The 19,694-nt window shown below is 40.0% G+C and overlaps 1 protein-coding gene across 3 annotated transcripts in view; it reads right to left on the bottom strand.

Moving 5' to 3' along the window:
• RALYL (RALY RNA binding protein like) overlaps positions 1–19,694 on the bottom strand; it is a 1,030,045-nt gene that overhangs the window by 767,688 nt on the left and 242,663 nt on the right. For all 3 annotated transcript variants that reach the window (XM_069731545.1, XM_069731544.1, XM_069731543.1), the window contains exon 2: positions 9,660–9,746. The gene's annotated coding sequence lies outside the window, so the exon portion shown is untranslated. The remainder of the gene's footprint in view (positions 1–9,659; positions 9,747–19,694) is intronic.

The raw sequence follows: 19,694 nt of genomic DNA, 5'->3' as shown, positions 1-19,694 counted from the left end.
CAATTTCTTCCAAGAAAACAACTTTCAAACACACAATTCCATAGAAATTGGATTTGATGGACTACAATGCTGCAAGTTTAAAGAATCCAGGTATAATAATAATAGCGGCTGAGAAATCATGCCTAAACAAACAATAGGACAATTTTTAGAAACACTTAACTTCCTCTCTGAGGGAAAAACAAATACGCTTTGCTTTGCTAGCAAACACATATTCTATTACTTGGAATGTAAGGTGATTTATTTTTTCAATTACTTTAGAGCATTTTTCTAGTGGAGTTTTTATGTTGTAATTTATTTCTGGATCTCATTGCAATTTCTATTTTTATTGATGACTTCAAGAGCCTCATGTTTAAACCTCAAGAAAAAAAATCCAGCATAACATCATTACTTGATAACTTTTTTGCAAATCCTGGCAAACTTATAACCGACAAGATTCAGCTTTCCAATAATGGTAAAATCTAACTCGACTAGAAAAACTATTTTTCCAAGAAGAGCTATCAGCTTGATATGTTCCATTTATCCCTCTGGTCACAGTGCCTGGAAAAGGTTGATATAAGCCGAAATTGTGTCCAATTTATCAACGATGAAGAATAGTCAATGGATAAAAAAATAGGACAAGAAAACTTTTATTTTAGAGGCCTTTTGGAAAATGAAAATAGAGACCTGGTGTTAGGGGTCGAGTTCCTGCCTCTGCACAGGGGGAATCTCGGGCCATCTCCGCTGCCGTCTCCCATTCTTCTTCTGCCGCAGTGGAGACTGCTTGAGCAGAGACGTCGGTCCCAGCGTCTTGCTCAGTCTCACTCTGTGCAAAGGGTTACTGCTGCTTTCCCAGCTTCTGCTATTGAAGCCAGTGCTGGGCAGCGGCAAGCAGACGCTTTTGGGACTAAGTCCTGCATTTTCCCGTCTGAGCATGCCCAGGGCAAGATCTCCTGCTGGAGATCGAGGGTCGCATGCTCAGATGCTGCAGCAGATCCCATTGGTCCTCCAGGAAGGTCCTGAAGGTGCTCAACTTCTGTGGCAGCCTCCCATTGGTCCTTCTGGGAAGGTCCAGTACATGCTGCAGCTATAAAAGGTTCGCATGACCGCACGGCCATGCGCTAGTGTACATTTATATAAGTGTGTGTGTTGATGAGTGCAAGTCGTTCTTTAAAATCCCTTCTCTTGTGTATGACTGTTCGCATATGGTGTATGGCTGCTAATTAGCGCCCGTCTGAACTGTTAGCATTATAACACACGAAACTGCATCTACTGCTGTGACCGCCAGTGCGGTGTCACGTGCCATTAGAGCGCTTCTTTAGCCCAAGTCTGGGTGATTAGTGGCGTCCGCCAGTACGGCACAGTTCGCACTCTTGTGCTCAAAACTATTATTTCAGTTTATCTCTTACACCCAGTAGCTGTGTCGAGCGCAAGTAGTCTAGACGGACTCTAATCCCGAGTCTTGGGACTGAGTTCGGTGACTCCTTGCTTGCGCTCTTTGTGCGGTACCATGGCCCTGTAACTTAACAGAGTTCGCTTCCACCGCCATATAGCGCTGCCATTTGCTAGCAGCAGGTTCTCTCCTGCACGGTGGACCCCAGACTGCGAACGCACCTAATAACATCTCACTATTTACTCGGTGCATTCCGCCAGTCCTAACAGAACACTAGCACCAGGGTTTGGCTAGTAAATGGTGGACGATCAGCATCTACAGTGGTACATCCAGCAGCTGGAGGTTAGGTTGGAGGCTCTAGAGCATACAACCTCAGCTGTGGATGTCACTGCTGTCGCTGTTCAGGCTGCAAGTGTAGCTGCGGCCAGTTTGTCCGCTGCCACCCCTGCTCCGACTATATCATGTCCCCACTTCTAGACAAGTTTGCTGGTGACAGTAAGCTATATTGTGGATTCATGTGGTTAGAGCGGACCCAGTGTAGGCAGAGGTTTCGTCTGGCTCTCACCTTCGCCAGACCTCTAGAATCTCCTGTTCTGGCGTCCGACTCCCATGAGGCCATGGAGGTTTCTCGAGCGGGAGCGCAAGTAGTCTAGATGGACTCTAATCCCGAATCTTGGGACTGAGTTCGGTGACTCATTGCTTGCGCTCGTTGTGCGGTACCGCGGCCCCACTGTTTGGAGGAAATTAACTTTATTCCTCCTGGCAACCTTGCTCTTTTAGTCATAGGGGTGTGCAGTTACATCTGCCGCTCACTATGTGACTGAAACCGTGTTGGCGCCATCATTATGACTGAAAGAGCAAGGCTGGCAGGAGGAATAAATTTAATTTCCTCCAGGCGCTGGGGCTCTCAGTGCTTGTGCCACAAAATGTCAGAACGCTATTAACCTGCAGACTAACCCCATATCTGCAGGTTAATAGCATTTTTTCACGTGACAGGTTCCCTATAAGGCATGTGCCACGATCCTGACTAATTAATTCATTTTATAAAAATATAGTTGTCTGTAACTACATTCTATACTTAACTAATTATTAATTATTGCTTCAACTCTATTGCTAAATATACCCCAATGCTATGACATGAAGACGAATGAAATTTTTCTATTTCTGTACTGTATGCAGTTTGGACATAAAAAAAGGGAAATTGGTGCAACATATTTAAGATACAATCTTCAAATCAATTAGATATTTATACCAAAATGAATGTGGAGTGCCATACAACATTAGTGTAAATATATACAGATGCTTCTCACAAAATTAGAATATCATCAAAAAGTTAATTTATTTCAGTTCTTCAATAAAAAAAAGTGAAAATCATATATCATATTGAGTCATTGCAAACATTTTATGATCTATTTCAAGTCTTTATTTATGTTAATGTTGAGGATTATGGCTTGCAGCCAATGAAAAACCAAAAGTTATTATCTCAGTAAATTAGAATACTTTATAACACCAGCTTGAAAAATGATTCAAAAATCCAAAAATGTTGGCCTACTGAAATGTATGTTTAGTAAATGCACGCAATACTTGGTCGGGGATCCTTCTGCATCAATTACTGCATCAATGCGGCGTGGCATGGAGGCGATCAGCCTGTGACACTGCTGAGGTGTTATGGAAGCCCAGGTTGCTTGACAGCAGCCTTCAGCTCGTCTGCATTGTTGGGTCTGGTGTCTCTCATCTTCCTCTTGACAATACCCCATAGAGAAGGCTAAGGTCAGGCAAGATTGCTAGCCAATCAAGCACAGTGATACTGTTGTTTTTAAACCAGGTATTGGTGCTTTTGGCAGTGTGGACAGCTGCCAATTCCTGCTGGAGAATGAAATTTCTATCTCCAAAAAGGTTTTCATCAGAGGGAAGCATGAAGGGCTCTAAAATTTCCTGGTAGACGGCTGCGCTGACTTTGGTCTTGATAAAACACAGTGGACCTACACCAGCAGATGACATGGCTCCCCAAACCATCACTGATTGTGGAAACTTCACACTAGACCTCAAGCGGCTTAGATTTTCTGTCTCTCCATTCTTCTTCCAGACTCTGGGAGCTTGATTTCCAAATGAAATGCAAAATTTTATTTCATCTAAAAACAACACCTTGGATCACTGAGCAACAGTCCAGTTCTTTTTCTCCTTGGTCCAGGTAAGACACTTCTGGAGTTGTCTATTGGGCATGAGTGGCTTGATACAAGAAATGCAACACTTATAACCCATGTCCTGAATACGTCTGTGTGTGTGTGGTGGATCTTGAAGCAATGACTCCAGCAGCAGTCGGCTCCTAGTGAATTTTCTCCCAAATTTTGAATGGCATTTTAACAATCCTTTCAATACTGCGGTTATCCCGATTGCTTGTGCACCTTTTTCTACTACACTTTTTCCTTCCACTCAACTTTCCATTAATATGCTTGGATACAGCACTCTGTGAACAGCCAGCTTCTTTAGCAATGACCTTTTGTGGCTTACCCTTCTTGTGGAGTTTCAATGGCTGCCTTCTGGACATCTGTCAAGTCAGCAGTCTTCCCCATGATTGTGGAGCCTACTGAAACAGACTAGGTGACCTTTTTAAATGCTTAGGAAGCCCTTGCAGGTGTTTTTTGTTTTATTCTAATTTACTCAGATCATGACTTTTGGGTTTTCATTGGCTGTAAGCCATAATCATCAACATTAACAGAAATAAACACTTGAAATAGATCACTCTGTTTGTATTGACTCTATATAATATATTGGTTTCAGTTTTTGTATTGAAGAACTGAAATAAATTAACTTTTTGATGATATTCAAATTTTTTGGATGATTCTACTTTTTTCCCAATTATACATTTATGACTCAATAAGACATAGGTAGTGACAGATTTTTCGCCAGGCCTTGAATATCTCATATATTAGCTATTCCTATTGGTATCTAGGCTCTAGTGTATGTCACAAGGGCCTAATAACATCATTTTCCGAGCTGGGATATATTCAATGTCGCAGTTGCATATAGCATTCTGGAACAAGATCTCAGCAGCTGTATGGTTGTGTTACAATTGCCGGAGAGCTGTGTATAACTACCCGTCAGCAATTCACTTAGAATTCAGAACATTTACCAATTGTTCCTACTGACAATAAACCCACAAAATCACATGGTCAAATGTGAATGGTAATAACAATGAATAATTCATAAAGTAACAGCAGACTGAATCAAGATTTAATGTGTACTTCACAATACAAAATAATGGCGTGAAAGTGGTTACGAATCCTTTTCAAGCTCATGAAAAGTCAGCCGTGTACTAAACAGCCGCAATTTAGTTGCTTTGAACAGATAGAATAGAAAAAAAATTGGAAACCTATATACAAAGTCATATATTTATCCATAAACAAGCAGGACAATGCGGCATTAATTATTTATGCCTTCAATATGTTCAGCTTGGCAGGTTTGCTTTTATTGCAAAAATACAATATAGTTGCTTGAGACCTGCTAAGGCTTCTTTCATCTGCGGATAAATAACTCATTAAATGGCACGAAGAGGAGTAATCTGTTTATAGGCTTAGAGTGATTTGGAATAATAGGCAATTTTAGCTATATGATTACATTTATCTATAGACGATACAGAGGAGTGAAGGCCGCTCTCACCAACGGTAAGTGTGATCTCTATTTCCAGTGCAATTCAATTTAAAAAATGTGGTGATAAAGAAAGTGTCTAGGAACACATAGTGACAGATAAGAAAGTATCCCAAGAGATTGGCTTAACCCTGAGCACTTCTCCAAATACTACCTGTCTTCATCATGTAATAGAGTTAGTCGTTCTGTAACCTGGTTCTATGGTAGCCCATGCAGGTGCTATGTGCCCCTAGTTAGACAGGATCCAGCCGAGACTGATGGCATTTCCTAATTGTCATGAATGCTAAGATCTTGTACAGATCCTACAATATTTGCTTGTTAGGGACCCTTTGAATGGTAGGTAGGGGCCAATTAAAGCACCACCCCAGTGTTTTTTTTATTGCACCTCTGGAGTAGTGCTTTAAATGTAAGTCGCCTACCCCTGGTCATATACTCACCTTTCATCCCATTCATTTTTTCCCAGAATTGCTCCGATTCATCTCCAATGAAAAGTGACCTGCAAGCGCGCACCAGTTTCGGAGGTCCCTTTTCAATACAAGTCTGTGAAAGCCTTGTTCTGGCTCACATAAACTTGCACTGGAAAGCTTGAAGTCAGAAGCTTCCCGTCAGAAGCTACTATCACAAGATGGCGCCGAGGAACCGGAGCGGCGTCGGTAATAGGTGAAGCTGCCGACAGGTGTGTAAATGACTGGGGATGGGGGCTTACATTTAAAGTGCCACTCCAGTGCTTAAAAAAACACTGGAGTGGTGCTTTAAAGAATTTAGGCAGCCCAGCCAAAGCATTGGGGATTCTCCTCCTAGGGCAACACAGATGCATATCACAAAACAGTCGTTCATCAGTGGGAAAACTTTCCCTTTCTCGCAAAGGCACAGTCATGTTAATGTTGCAAAAAAATCTTTTTACAGCTTCTTTACAGAACTGTTACTTACTCGGTGTGCTCAGTCCTTTTTTGCACTCACCCTCCATCCAGAGCCAGCTGATGACTAGGACCTCCGTTTGGAAGGTGCATGTCCTTGTTTGGTCACAGCTCACTTTCTGGTCTCACTTCTAGCACTAGGTAAACCAGGACCTCGCTTCCAGCAATGGCACACTTCAACACTCCCAGTATACTCTCTATTGGGTAACAACTCTTGGCACCATCACCTCACTTGCTTAGATGTCTGATTCACCTCATCCTCCCTCAAAGCTTCATCTCCATCAAACTGAGACACCATAGCAGTTCTCTAGACAATCCTCCACTCCCTCAATCATAAATCTTCACTCCTTACAGGTGGACCCACTAGATTCTGCCACCTTGAAAAATGAAAGAGGAAATTTTTTTTTCTCCTTGATATAGCCTAGGGCAGAACACTGTAACTGTTGATCATACGTGTGCCCAGATGCAAGTCACAGGATATGCAGGATACTGAGCATACAAATGACCGCAGCAACTAATGCCTAGAGGCCGAGTGACAATCCATGTAAACTAATTACATCAACCACTTTAGAAAGAATATAGCACCCCATGGTAGCTCAAAGCAACCCCAGCACATTCCCACAAACGCACACAACACAGTCAAAGGCATCATAAATTATACACCTAGGCTGACCATCCAAAAAATGGTAAGCCGAACAGTAAAACCTAAGTGCAATAACATATTAGAGTGCAGGGGCTTTAAGCAGGCAATACTGCTGCATGTATTTAAAGTAATCCTTCACCCTACAAATTAAATTAAACCATACATTTCTACATGCGAGATAATCATCATTCACAGAAGGAAATCATAAAACACAGATTATAATTCTTCACTAATGATTAGTCATTGTTGTATTCTTATTTGGATGGCCCAGTAGATTAAAGGGAACCTGTCACCATGAAAATGTCATCCAATCTACTGGCACCATGTTATAGAATAGGGGAAGTGAAGTAGACATGTAGAGTTTTGTGCAAAAATTAAATTCAGGTTTTTTACCCATTTAAACCTCTGCTCTTTTGAGGAATTTTGTTCCAGGAGGTGGTCATATCAATGACTGACAACTTTTTAGATTTAGCAAGGGAGAATGGCACATTCACATTGCTGAAAATGTCGAATCTTCTTTATTAGAATTCCATTAAAAAGATCTAAGATATATTCCCCATAAGTAACAGACTGATGCGTCTTTGGTAGATAAAGCATCTCTAGTCATAGTCAAAGTAAGATTATGGGTGCATTAACTGAGACTATGACTAGGTGCCAGAGTTGCGCCAGTCTCTTACGGTGAACATTTTTACGTTTTTTAATGGAATTCTAATAAAGAATATTTGACGTTTTCAGCAATGTGAATGTGCAATTCTCCCTTACTAAATCTGCATTGAGTGTTGGTGGTCTGTGACAGGCCAAGCACCAACAAATATGGTACTCCATCTGGTACTCCATCTGAATGGTGTAAACAGAGACATGGTAAGCCTTATCATGGACTTTGTTATTCTATAGACTGACAGCTATCTCCATATGCACACTTATGCAGAAATCCAAATGTGGCAGCTTCATATTCTTCTCTGAGGCTGTCACTCCCTGGTCGAGAGAGCCACAGTCAGTCCGTGCATTGTGGCCTATCTTGGATGTCGGAATGCCCCCTTACTTATAAAACTGCCCACTTGACTGAAAATCCAAGAAAGAGCAGGGGATTAAATTATGATGACTGATTCCCTATAACTATTCGATGGATTTCAATTGACCAGATGATGATACACGTATGCAGACTGGACATTTTCCTTTTATCCCATTTTTCATTTACAAATCAAAAACATTCTATGGTCAGTTAAAGAGGTTCTGCAAGAATGATATAAAATGGAGTCCTTGATAAACAGTAAATCAAACTCTAGCCTGACCTGTCATGTGTCTGTACAGGCTGTAGACTGAAGACATAAAGAGTCGTGAGTCTCAACTAATGAGAGCTGTATTGAACATACTCCATCAGCATCCATGATCACAGCTGCAATATCTAAAGAAATATATTTTAACCCAAGTTGTACTCAGTGAGGAGATCTCCAGCTTCATCCTCCTTCTCCTCCTTCATCAGTCTTATAATTTTATAGCAGTGCACACAGACTGTGCCATACTGGAAAACAATTACCGTAAACCTTGAGGAAGATGAAGCTGGAGATACCCCCTTTGTGCTCATTGAGGAAGAGATATATTTCTTCACATATGATAACCGTGCTCCTGGCTTCTCATTGAGGTATGCACGATATAACTCTTGTCAGTTGAGACACAGGTCTCAGAAGCTGTATGTCTTCAGTCTGCAGCCCATACTTACACGCGACTAAAACAGGATGCAGTTTGAATTATATCAGGGTTGTCCTTTTATTTTATACTCGAAGGACCCTTTTAAAGATAATAGATAGAGTTTGATCTTAAATGGATTCAGTAGCCCATGTGATTCTATGTACAGAGTTTGGTACCGAATATGCTGGAGCTGTATCAATAACAATGACTACATTGACAGCAGAAGAACAAAGATGAATCATCTGTGACATGTCAAATGCATCATAAAAAAATAATAATTTTAGAGTGTAACAGTTGTGTCCATATCAATAAGTTATCTTCTTTACCTTTTACCCTCTGAGTACACTTAAGTTAAACTTGTAACTATGCCAATCTGGCATAAAGTGTCTACTTAGCAGAGCAGATCAATACCATAATATCAATTCTTACAATGTAATGTAAATTGAAAATCAATGTGTTTCATAGTGAACTACATCGTTTTAGGATTTTAGCTCAGCACTTGCTTAATCAGCATACAGTGGGTCAACTCATAATAGTCTATCCAGACCAAGGGGTTCTGTACATGGGAAAAGCTGAACAAGATATTTTTCCAAGTATATTATGGAATATTGTAATTAAATGGTCGTAATGGTTGTTTATTGCTAAAATAACTTGGGACCAGGTTAGAAAAGTACCTTTCACTTCATACATACATTGTGGTCCTATTTTTACCAATACTAAAGAGATTTCAATGTCTTCAGTTGTCCTTTATAGCTCAATTTGGGGGCCCGGCTTTATTTGCTGGAGGGCCCCTGACTGACCGGCCTGGTTATATTGAGGTTTTCCACCCCTTGTTTCTCTGGCACGTGTGGAAAGAGTTAATGTTTGAAATTCCCGTCTTTGCATGCCAGATCAGTGGATATCATCACATCTGGGGTGGGGTTTATCTACTTCCCCTGGTGGGATATATTTAAGCCATGCTTGAGGCGTTTTTCGGCCTCTTTGAACGCCTGAGTCATCGGGCTGCCCACCCTCCCTCCCCTTTTTTGTTGTTTTATTTATGTGATTAATTAGTTGAAATTTTTGGTTATTTTGTTATTAAGGTTTTTGAAAGTCGCAGCGGTTGGCAGAAAAGCAAGACGGGTAAGATGTGACGGGAATCCGGCGGCATATCCCCAACAACTTCCGGTGGTTAAATGAGAGAGAGCTGCGACCTTACCCCTTTAACAAAACAGGGTTGTTATATAGAAGATGAGAGCTGTTTTACCTTGTTACTCTCCAAATAAATTTTTGAATTGATTTTAAGTGTGATTCTTCCTCTGCGTCAGAGGAACAGAGGAGGAAGTTTTATGGTATGGGCAGTCTGTCTGACACTATCACATGTATAACAGTATTAGAGGATTTGATTACTTACCTTTAATGGAATCCCCACTTGTTATAACTTTTTCACTCGCGAATCCAGTTTACTTCGCCAATAGTTTGTCTCAATATCCCAAATAACCTGCAAAAAATGATATTTTTGGTAAGATCCAGTACAATAAACAATTGTTCATTAATCAAATACATTCTGATAACATTATTAGGACCCGTCTCTTGACACTATACAATCGACTGTAAAATTACCACTGTTTATAGGACAGAAAAGAACAATCATTCCTTAAAGGGGTATTCTTATCTCCACGATCCTATCCCAATATGTAGTAGGTGTAATAATAATAATATTAGCAAATACTTCCAATTAGAAATGTAGTATAGTTCTGATTCGCTATGTCTCTTACCTTATGTGCAGGCATTGCAGGACCTTAGGTATCCATAGTTAGAACCTCTAGCAACTAGCTGTCACTATATCAGTGGTTGTCACCATGGATACCTAAGGTCCTGCAATGCCTGTACATGAGGAAAGAGACATAGCGAATCAGAACTACACTACATTTCTAATTGGAGGTATTTGCTAATATTATTATTACACCTACAACATATTGCGATAGAATCTTGGAGATGGGAATACCCTTTAAGTTATCACTCATTTTTTTTATGTATTTTCAACTCATGATTACTTATATTGATGTTAGTTGAAACCAAAGTAGGAAGGGCTGCCAGCTACCTCCTACCTCACCCACATCTTTCTGGTCCTATACTTTAAAGTCTACGTAGATCTTAACATTTTTATTTTTTATTATTTTTTTATTGATCATTTGCTTTTTATGTGCAAAGTTGAGTAATTTTCTTACACAGTCTTCATAAAAAATTCTACTATTTTGCTTCTGCTGAGTGTTTATAAACCCTTTATCTAATCGAGTGCTTCTGAAAAAATGTTATACAGATATCTGGTTTCTGGTTAAGATGTTACTCGGTTCTTCCATGACTTTCTTGTTAGCATTAGGCTAAAAATATTTATTGCATTTTCTCAATGTTTTTCCGCTTTCTCATTACTTTCAGTGGATGAAAAAATGTTGCAAAAATGCTTCAAAATGATGAAATAATTACCATGCTGTAAACAAGCGTGTGCCTGACATTTCTGAAGCCTCATTGCATTTGCTGGTACCGTAAAAGGGAGCTTATTTCATTTAAATACAGACAAACAACCTTATATTCTAACAGAGAGGAGGTGGTTGTTACACAGATCTCAACAGTATGGGGATAGAAGAAATTAAATACAATTTAAAGGGGTTTCTGGTCCTAATCAATAAGTCTGTAGCCACTTTGTGTGACTGCAGGCTTATGAATCCCCCCAGCACTCACACTGTGCACTGCAGGCATTCGCCGGCTTCAGACCCTTCCCCCGAGAGTATGTTCAAATCATGCATACTCTCTGCTCCCAGGTCTGAAACACCAAGTGACTTATCGATCTGGACTGGACAACCCCTTAAAGCAAGGAGAAAAGCATGTGAAGTTAAAATAAATGCAGGATAGAAGCTGTGCTAATATGTTAGCCAATGAAGACAGTAGCACACTGGACAAACACAGACATCCAGCCTATATTACTGGTAGAGACACTTTCACAAGAGAAACATTTTGAAACTTGGTCAGGCTGTAAACTCCACATCAGGGTTCTCAAAATAAATGAAGGAATGACAACTGCAAACTAAATGTAACTGCATTTTATCAATAAATTGGGATAATTGTGGTAAATTTCTGCGCTTCTGAATCACTAGAATTCCAGAATTATTAGTACATGTGGCTTTCTTATTCTACGCATTTCAGAGTAAAAGACTCCTTCATCAGGAAACACCACAGGAACTAGAATTTCAGAATTATTAGTACATGTGGCTTTTTTATTCTACGCATTTCAGAGTTAAAGACTCCTTCATCAGGATACACCACAGGAACTAGAATTCCAGAATTATTAGTACATGTGGCTTTATTATTCTACGCATTTCAGAGTTAAAGACTCCTTCATCAGGAAACACCACAGGAACTAGAATTTCAGAATTATTAGTACATGTGGCTTTTTTATTCTACGCATTTCAGAGTTAAAGACTCCTTCATCAGGATACACCACACGAACTAGAATTCCAGAATTATTAGTACATGTGGCTTTATTATTCTACACGTTTCAGAGTTCAAGACTCCTTCATCAGGAAACACCAGAGGAACTAGAATTCCAGAATTATTAGTACATGTGGCTTTCTTATTCTATGCGTTTCAGAGTTAAAGACTCCTTCATCAGGATACACCACAGGAACTAGAATTTCAGAATTATTAGTACATGTGGCTTTATTATTCTACACGTTTCAGAGTTCAAAACTCCTTCATCAGGAAACACCACAAGAACTAGAATTCCAGAATTATTAGTACATGTGGCTTTATTATTCTATGCGTTTCAGAGTTCAAGACTCCTTCATCAACCTGTGCTTCCTGTAGTGTTTCCTAATGACGGAGTCTTGAACTCGGAAACACGTAGAATAATAAAGCCACATGTACTAATAATTCTGGAATTCTAGTGTTTCGGCAGCCCAGAAATATACCACAATTACCCCAATCTGTATCTAACAGCTGGTCCTTCCTGGACTCATGGATGTGCTGCAGCAAATCATTTCAATGCTTCAATTCAGCTACTTCTGGTGAGTGCGATCCTATGGATTAACCTTTTAACCTTCTCAGATAAGACAGTATTTGAGCTCTTTCCTTCAACAGTTTTCATTGCATTTTATCAATATGAGACCCTCTAGGTTGATGTTGATGCACCAGAAGGCCAATCTCTCACCCATGTTCAAAGTGGTCTTGAGAGAGTACACATTGAAGGCTTGTACCTTAAATTTATAATAATCACTGGGAGACCGACTAACAGGAACCCTATCTATCAGAGAAATAACTAAGCTACAGTACCAGGTACAAACATACTGTATGTGCAGGTTTGTCATTGTACCTGACAGACTGCCAAACAGATTGAAGACTCGAACTCGAAACTAACTCAAAATTTTCGTAAAGCAACTAATTAATAAAAATAAAAATATTGTAAGTCAGAGCAAGAAATTACCATAAAATCCTGAGGGCAGTATTTATTAGAAGAAGATATATTCAGAAAACACAGCGATTCATTTGCATCCGGCACACATACATTTGCATAGTGATCATTGACATCATTATGGCCAGTCATAAAGGTGAATTGTATAAATATATAAATTCTCAATGTTTCGCAATTCAGCTTCCGCAGCATAATTTCTGCATAATAAATATCCACTGGTTATGTGTCTTAAGTTAAATATTTGGTTCTCTACAATGAGAACACATTTCCTATATTTTCGAGTGCAACACGAGGCAAGAGAACAATTGCGGTTTCCCTGTCGGAAGCTGCCACTGATGAATGTCTCCGAATTGGAATGAATTTCCATAATCCTTATATTTGAAATCTTGCCATAAGAAGGAATATTCTGTTTGCTGTGTATTATTTTAATTTATTGAATGATGAAATTGTTTTCCTGCGGAGCGTACGGATTCTTTTCCGATTTACACTTTACTAATTCCTACAAACTAACTTCCTGCAAGAGCTTTCCGAATAAGATTTAGAGTGGGTCACATTTAGAACAGATTAATATTGTATGCCTATTGTCGAGGTCATAATACACCTATGCGACTTGCTGAATAGCTCAAGTCTTTTCCTAGGTACCGCGCGCTTCTAAGCTGGAAAGTGTATGACTAAGATTTAATTTGTCAAAATGTATTTACATGGCTTAAAACTAAGCTATACTTTTATATATTACACTAAGCCTCCGTCTGCCAGAAATTTAGTTCCAAAATGTGCAGTAATAAAAAGATTAACAAGTATACGCTACCATTTATTTTATTTCTTACACATTTATTTATATTCTACTTTGTTTAATTTGCCACATAGAAACTTTTTTCTACATTTCATGCATTATAATTGTCATCAAGACCCAAATATCCCATGCTCCAATCCAGCCTTCCCATTAGCTTCATTCTTTTGCTACCAGGGGTGTCAGGACATTTTGTAAAAATACCACTTAGCACTTTACATTCATTGGCGCCTTTTTTGGAATATTGAAACACATTATAGTTCAAAAAAATCCCTTAACATATTCATATTAACAGCTAAAAGACTGAGCAAAGCATACCTTAAAGCACCATTCCAGCATTTTTTTAGTTTACCGCTGGAGTGGCGCCACTAGTCTAAGTTCCCTGCCCTAGTAATATACTTACCAGCCACCATCTTCTTCTGCTTTTGGTCCTGCTCCCGTCATTTTCCAGCAGTTTCTGACCTGCTGGATTACTCCAGTGTTGCTGGGTGAGCCAGAGATCACTTCTCAATGTAAGAATATGAGAACCAGATGAAACCAGTACGAGGCTCTCATACACTTACATTGACCATTACATCTGACTACTGGTCAGTCAGAAGTTGCGGTCACACGATGGCAGAGTGGGGCCAGAGTTGAAAATGGTGGGTGGGGAGTATCAGACCAGAGGCATAGAACTTAGATTAGTAGTATAAAAAATGCTGAGTTGGTGCTTTAAATGGTCGAGACTTGCTAAAAGTAATTATTTGAGAAGCCTATGAAAATAAATTAGGGTCTTGCTTCCTCTGTCAATTTTCATTATTGCATTTTTCCCTTTCTTTCTTCCAAGAACCATAACGTTATTATTTTTTTCAGTCTACATAGCCATATGAGGGCTTGTTGTTTGCAGAAGGGCACCTCTAGGATTGGGAATCTTTGGCCAATCTTCCTTGCAGTAGCGCTCTAAATCTGTCAGATTGAGAAGGCACCTCCTATGTACAACGCCCTCTTCAGGTCTACCCACAGATTTTCAATTAGGTTAAGGTCTGGTCTCTGAGACCGCCATTGTATAACTTTGATCTTCTTCTAGGAAAACAATTCTTCTGGATTTAAGTTATGCTTAGGGTTATTGATGTGCTGAAAATTGAAATTCCTCTTCATTTTCAGCTTTTTAGCAGAGGCCTGAAGGTTTTGTTGCAACATTGACTGATATATACTATTGACCAGACTAGTGCATGGAAATGGCAGGAAGATCCTGCACTTGTGTTATATGCATGCGAGCATTCGGAGCTGCATACTGAGAAATTTGTGGACATGACTGGCCTGAGTTTTAGTAGAGCTGTCTGGACCAGGCCTTACTCTAAGATCTTTGGGATTAGATTTCATAAATACCACATCTGCCTCTGTCTTTGGCAGCTGCAGGAAGCGACAGCAGGCATATATTATGACTACCAAAACAGAAACTTCAACACAGTGAATTAATCCAACAATATCTATCACCAGCAGGAAATACTAGTAGAGAAAGGTATTTAAAGCTGCACCCGAAGGGTGATAGTACAGACAAAAAGAGTAAATTAAAAACATTGTTACCCCAAAGCAACAGAAACAAAGATAATAGAACTAAAACACCCAAAGAAAAGGTGTATTAGTTGTGGCTCAGCAGAAAGAGAAGCCAACCACAGAATCAAGGGTTTGAATCCAGAATCATTACAGCATAACACCACTTCACTGCTTCCACCTTCAAAGAATGATAAATAAACTTAACACTACAGGATTTTATGTCAAATTTGTAATATTTGGAGATTGTTTTTTAGTACTGTGGTCTTTAATCCATAAGCTTTGTTGTTGCAGTTGTCTGCAATGATCAGCTTCTAACAATGAATCTAAGATCCCGGATGCAACACTCATCCCAGAGATGTGATGATTATATTTAACATTTTTATAGCATTTTTCATCTGTGGCTTCTAGTCATAAAGTCGCAGCTCACAAGTAAAAAATCGCTGTTATGTCAAGAACTTGATTTACAGTACTCAGATTACGCTGCCACTTCTCATAGATAGCTGACTTCTATTGTACTTGGCTCTGACATGAGCCCGGGGCACAGAAATTTCACTGTGATATCTGTAACAACGAGAATTTATGTATCTCGGAAGGATCTCAATGTATGTCGGGGCTGGGTAAAGACAGAGTCTATCAAATGAGGGAAAACAAGTGTGTATAATAGAATTTATACCAAGCTCTACAGAGTTTCTAAAAGCTTGAGATTTGCAGTGGAAAATCAGGAGCAATGCGCTACCTCCACCTGAAATGTGTCCTTTATAACACTGGTATCTTTCCATCAAATACCAAGAGCTCATTGTGACTGCTGTCTCTTTATCCACCACTGTAGTCATACCCTCCATATCCACAAACACAGAGGCTGACACAGACAGAGGAGGGACTCTGCGCAAGAAAAATATATGGGTCTATTGCAGCCCAATAGCTCAACATTTTCAGCAGCCACGTACCTGATACCCCTGGTGAGTAAGTCTTCTGTGGAATGCAGGCAAGTGGGGCTTGAGGCGTCCGGGACAGCACACAACTGCCAATGTACAGGACCTGCGGCATGTGACCGCAGGGGGGGGAAGGACCAGGGCGGAGCCAACTACTGGGTACCTGGAGATGATAGCAGGACAAGGCACAGACCGACAGGACAACAGAAAGACCAAGTGAGTAAACCACCGCCGGGTATGAAAGCCAGAAATGGGGAGAGCAGTCAGAGCCAAGCCAATGTGTCCGAAACCTTTGGAGGCAAATAACAGTACTGAAGGAACAGGCAGAATGGGTAGTCTCAAATCACGCAGGAGTCAGGAACCAGACAAATCAGAAGACTGTATCAAATCAGCAGACAAAACCACAACAGAGAAACGGACCGCGTCAAAATCAAAAGATAATACAAGATCATAGGCACAAGGCACAAGTACACAGGGGTCAACTAACTCAGCCAGCCGAGGTCGGAAGTATAACTGACAAGGAGCAAGGCCCCACAGAGGCTATAAAAGGCCCTCCCCAAGCCAGAGAGAGGCTACCAACCTTAACCCCTGGAGCGCTGACCAAGCAACTACAAAACAGGCCATGGCAATCATGATATAATATTCTACCTGCTTTGGAGGTAGAAGTAGCTCCCTTACCTCTTGGCCCCTATGAGGTTGCATCAATGACATGTCCGACTCTGCATAAACATACATATCAAAACGTCCAACAAGAAAAAATGAAGAAACAGCACCAGGGTCATATGCACTATTTTTATGGTGGATCCGTAACTTAGACCAACATGCAGTTTTGCAAAATATCAGGTAGTAGGTGCTCAGCATAAGTCAATGAGTAAATAAATGGAAATAGAAGAAAAAGTGCGGCACTCACCCTTTTGCATTGATATAGTAGTTTTTATTGCCCCATAAAAGGTTTAAACTAATTCAGTTCATGGGAACAGCAGGTAGTTTGATCGGTGCGGGGAGAAGAATGTGGACCACCTTCTTCTCCCCGCACCTTTCAAACTACCTGCCGTTCCCGTGATCTGAATTCGATTAAACCTTTTATGGAGCAATAAAGACTACCATATCAATGCAAAAGGGTGAGTGCCGCACTTTTTCTTCTATTTCCATTTATATACATATCTAAAGTAGTAAGATATTCTGGTTATGGACCAAACATATGAAAAAAGTAGTACATTTTGGCAAATGTTTGACAGCTTAAAGGGATTGTTCCATCAAAGATAATTCTGTAATATCGCCAGGATTTGACATTTCCCCCACTCCAACTGGTCTGTGTAATGCAACTGCAAGGCAGTTGCATGCAACCTCCACAAGGGGGTGCAGTTAAGGGGAAAAAGGTAGCACTCACCATTTAGCACAACAGTGCAAAGTGAGGAGTGCCACCAGGAGGCGGCAGAGTAGTCAGACAGGCCGGTCTGCAACAAACAGGAAGATGAAATACCAGAGGTCACAATAATACACGAGGTCAGAGACAAGTCAGAAATCAGAACCAGACGGGAACGCAGGATCCAAAACTTGAGTCAAAAGTCGGGGTACGAGCCAGAGAGTCAAAGCCAGACGGGAAATGTACTAACAGAAATGTAAAGCAGGAGGAAGGGTTCAAAGTACAAGCCAAGTCATACATTCTAGGAAACCACCAAACACACAAAAGTCAGAGACAGGGAACGGGTCAGGCACAAATATGGGTAATCAGAGGCAGAAGGATCACAACGGTATATGGGTCAGTTGCTCCAGCCAGGGACTGGAACTATCACAGACACATGCTACCAGGAGTGGCACCAATAAATAGCCACCCACGAACCAAAGAGAGGCAGGAAAGTTTAACCCCAGCAGAACCAGGCAGGGGAAGGATAAGCAAGAAGCAAACCACGACGTGGAGCATGACAGTCTGTAGCTGCTGTAAATGTACAGTATAGATGTAAAGGTGTCTGCGCATGCGTAGATCTCTCTTACCACTTCTGTGGAAATTTATGGAAACAGCCAACCTCAACCATACGCCACCCCAGAGAACACAGCTGCACTCTGAAATGCTACAATACGCAAACATTGAATATATGAAATTAGAACTGCACTACTGCTGTCGAAAATATGATAAAAAATGAAGATACTTGGCACACAAATTGGCCAATTGATGAGAGCCCAATAGCCAACAACAAGGTGTAAGATATCTATAAGACATTCTGAAATGCTGTGATCACCAGTTTCAACATCTGAATACTGATTCTTGACAATCTTCAAAAGAGGATGGTGTTATTCAATATTGCAAAAAATTATACAGACATTAAACATGTCAGTAACTCTTGCTGATAACCAAAAATAGTGCTAGATAACCCCTTCAACCCAAAGCCTGTTTTCACCTTCCTGATCAGCTTCAATGGACCCTAGTGATTCTGAGACTGTTTTCATGTAACGTATTGTACTTCATGACAGTGGTAAAATTTGTTCAAAACAACTCGTGTTTATTTGTGAAAATAGAAAGTTGAAAAAAAGCTGGAAAATGTTTCAATTATCAATCTTTTAATTTTTATGCCCTTAAACCAGAGAATTATGCCACACAAAATAGTTAATAAATTACATTTCTCACATGTCAACATAAGTACATTTTTTGAAACATCATTTCTTGTTAGGAAGTTACAGGGGTTAAAAATTGATTGTCAATTTCTATTTTTTCAAACAAAATTCATAAAACCATCTTTTTAGAGACCATGTTACATTTGAAGTGACATTGAGGGGTCTATATGACCGTAAATACCCAAAAGTGACACCAGTCCTCAAAAACACATTCAATAAGTTTATTAACCCTCCAGGTGCTTCACAGGAATTAATACAACGTGGAAGGAAAAAATGGACATTTAAGTTTTTTTTTTACAAAAAATGTATTTTTTATTTTCTCAATAGTAACAGGAGAAAATGGACCCTAAAATTTGTTGTGCAATATCTCCTGAGTATGCTGATACCCAATATGTGGTAGAAAACCGTTGTTTGGGAGCACTGCAAGGCTTGGAAGAGAAAAATCGCCAATTGACTTTTGGAACACACAATTGGCTGAAATAGTTGATACCACGCTGTGTTTGCAGAGCCTCTTAACTGCCTAGACAGTGGAAGTCTCCCCACAAGTGACCCCATTTCAGAAACTACACCCTTCAAGGAACTCCTCAAGATGTGTTGTGAGAACCTTGAACAAACAGGTGCTTCACAGAATTTTATAGTGAAAAATAAATTTTCACAAAAATGTTGCTTTAGCCCCAAATATTTAACTTTCGCAAGGTTATCATAAAAAATGAATCATACATTTATTGTGCAATTTCTACATATGTGGTGGAAAACTACTGTTTGGGCGCACAGCACGGTTCAGAAGGGAAGGAGAGGCAATTGACTTTTGTAACGCAGAATTGGTTGGAGTAGATAGAAGTCATGCCACCTTTGCAGAGGCCCTGATGTGTTTGGACAGTGGAAACCCCCCACAAGTGACAACATTTTGGAAACTACATCCCTCAAGGAACTTGACTAGAGGTATGGAGAGCACCTTGAATGGACAGGTTCTTCACAGAATTTTTATATCGATGAGCCAAAAAAAATAAAAAAATACATTTCTCCCACATAAAGGTTGCTTTAGGCCCACATTTTTCATTTTCGCAAGGGTAACAGTAGAAAATGGACCATAAAATTTGTTGTTAAATT

This window comes from Ranitomeya imitator, chromosome 6 (genome assembly GCF_032444005.1).
Source record: "Ranitomeya imitator isolate aRanImi1 chromosome 6, aRanImi1.pri, whole genome shotgun sequence".
Classification (NCBI taxonomy): domain Eukaryota; kingdom Metazoa; phylum Chordata; class Amphibia; order Anura; family Dendrobatidae; genus Ranitomeya; species Ranitomeya imitator.
The sequence above is the reverse complement of the archived record's forward strand: the minus strand, read 5'-3'. Positions and strand labels throughout refer to the sequence as shown.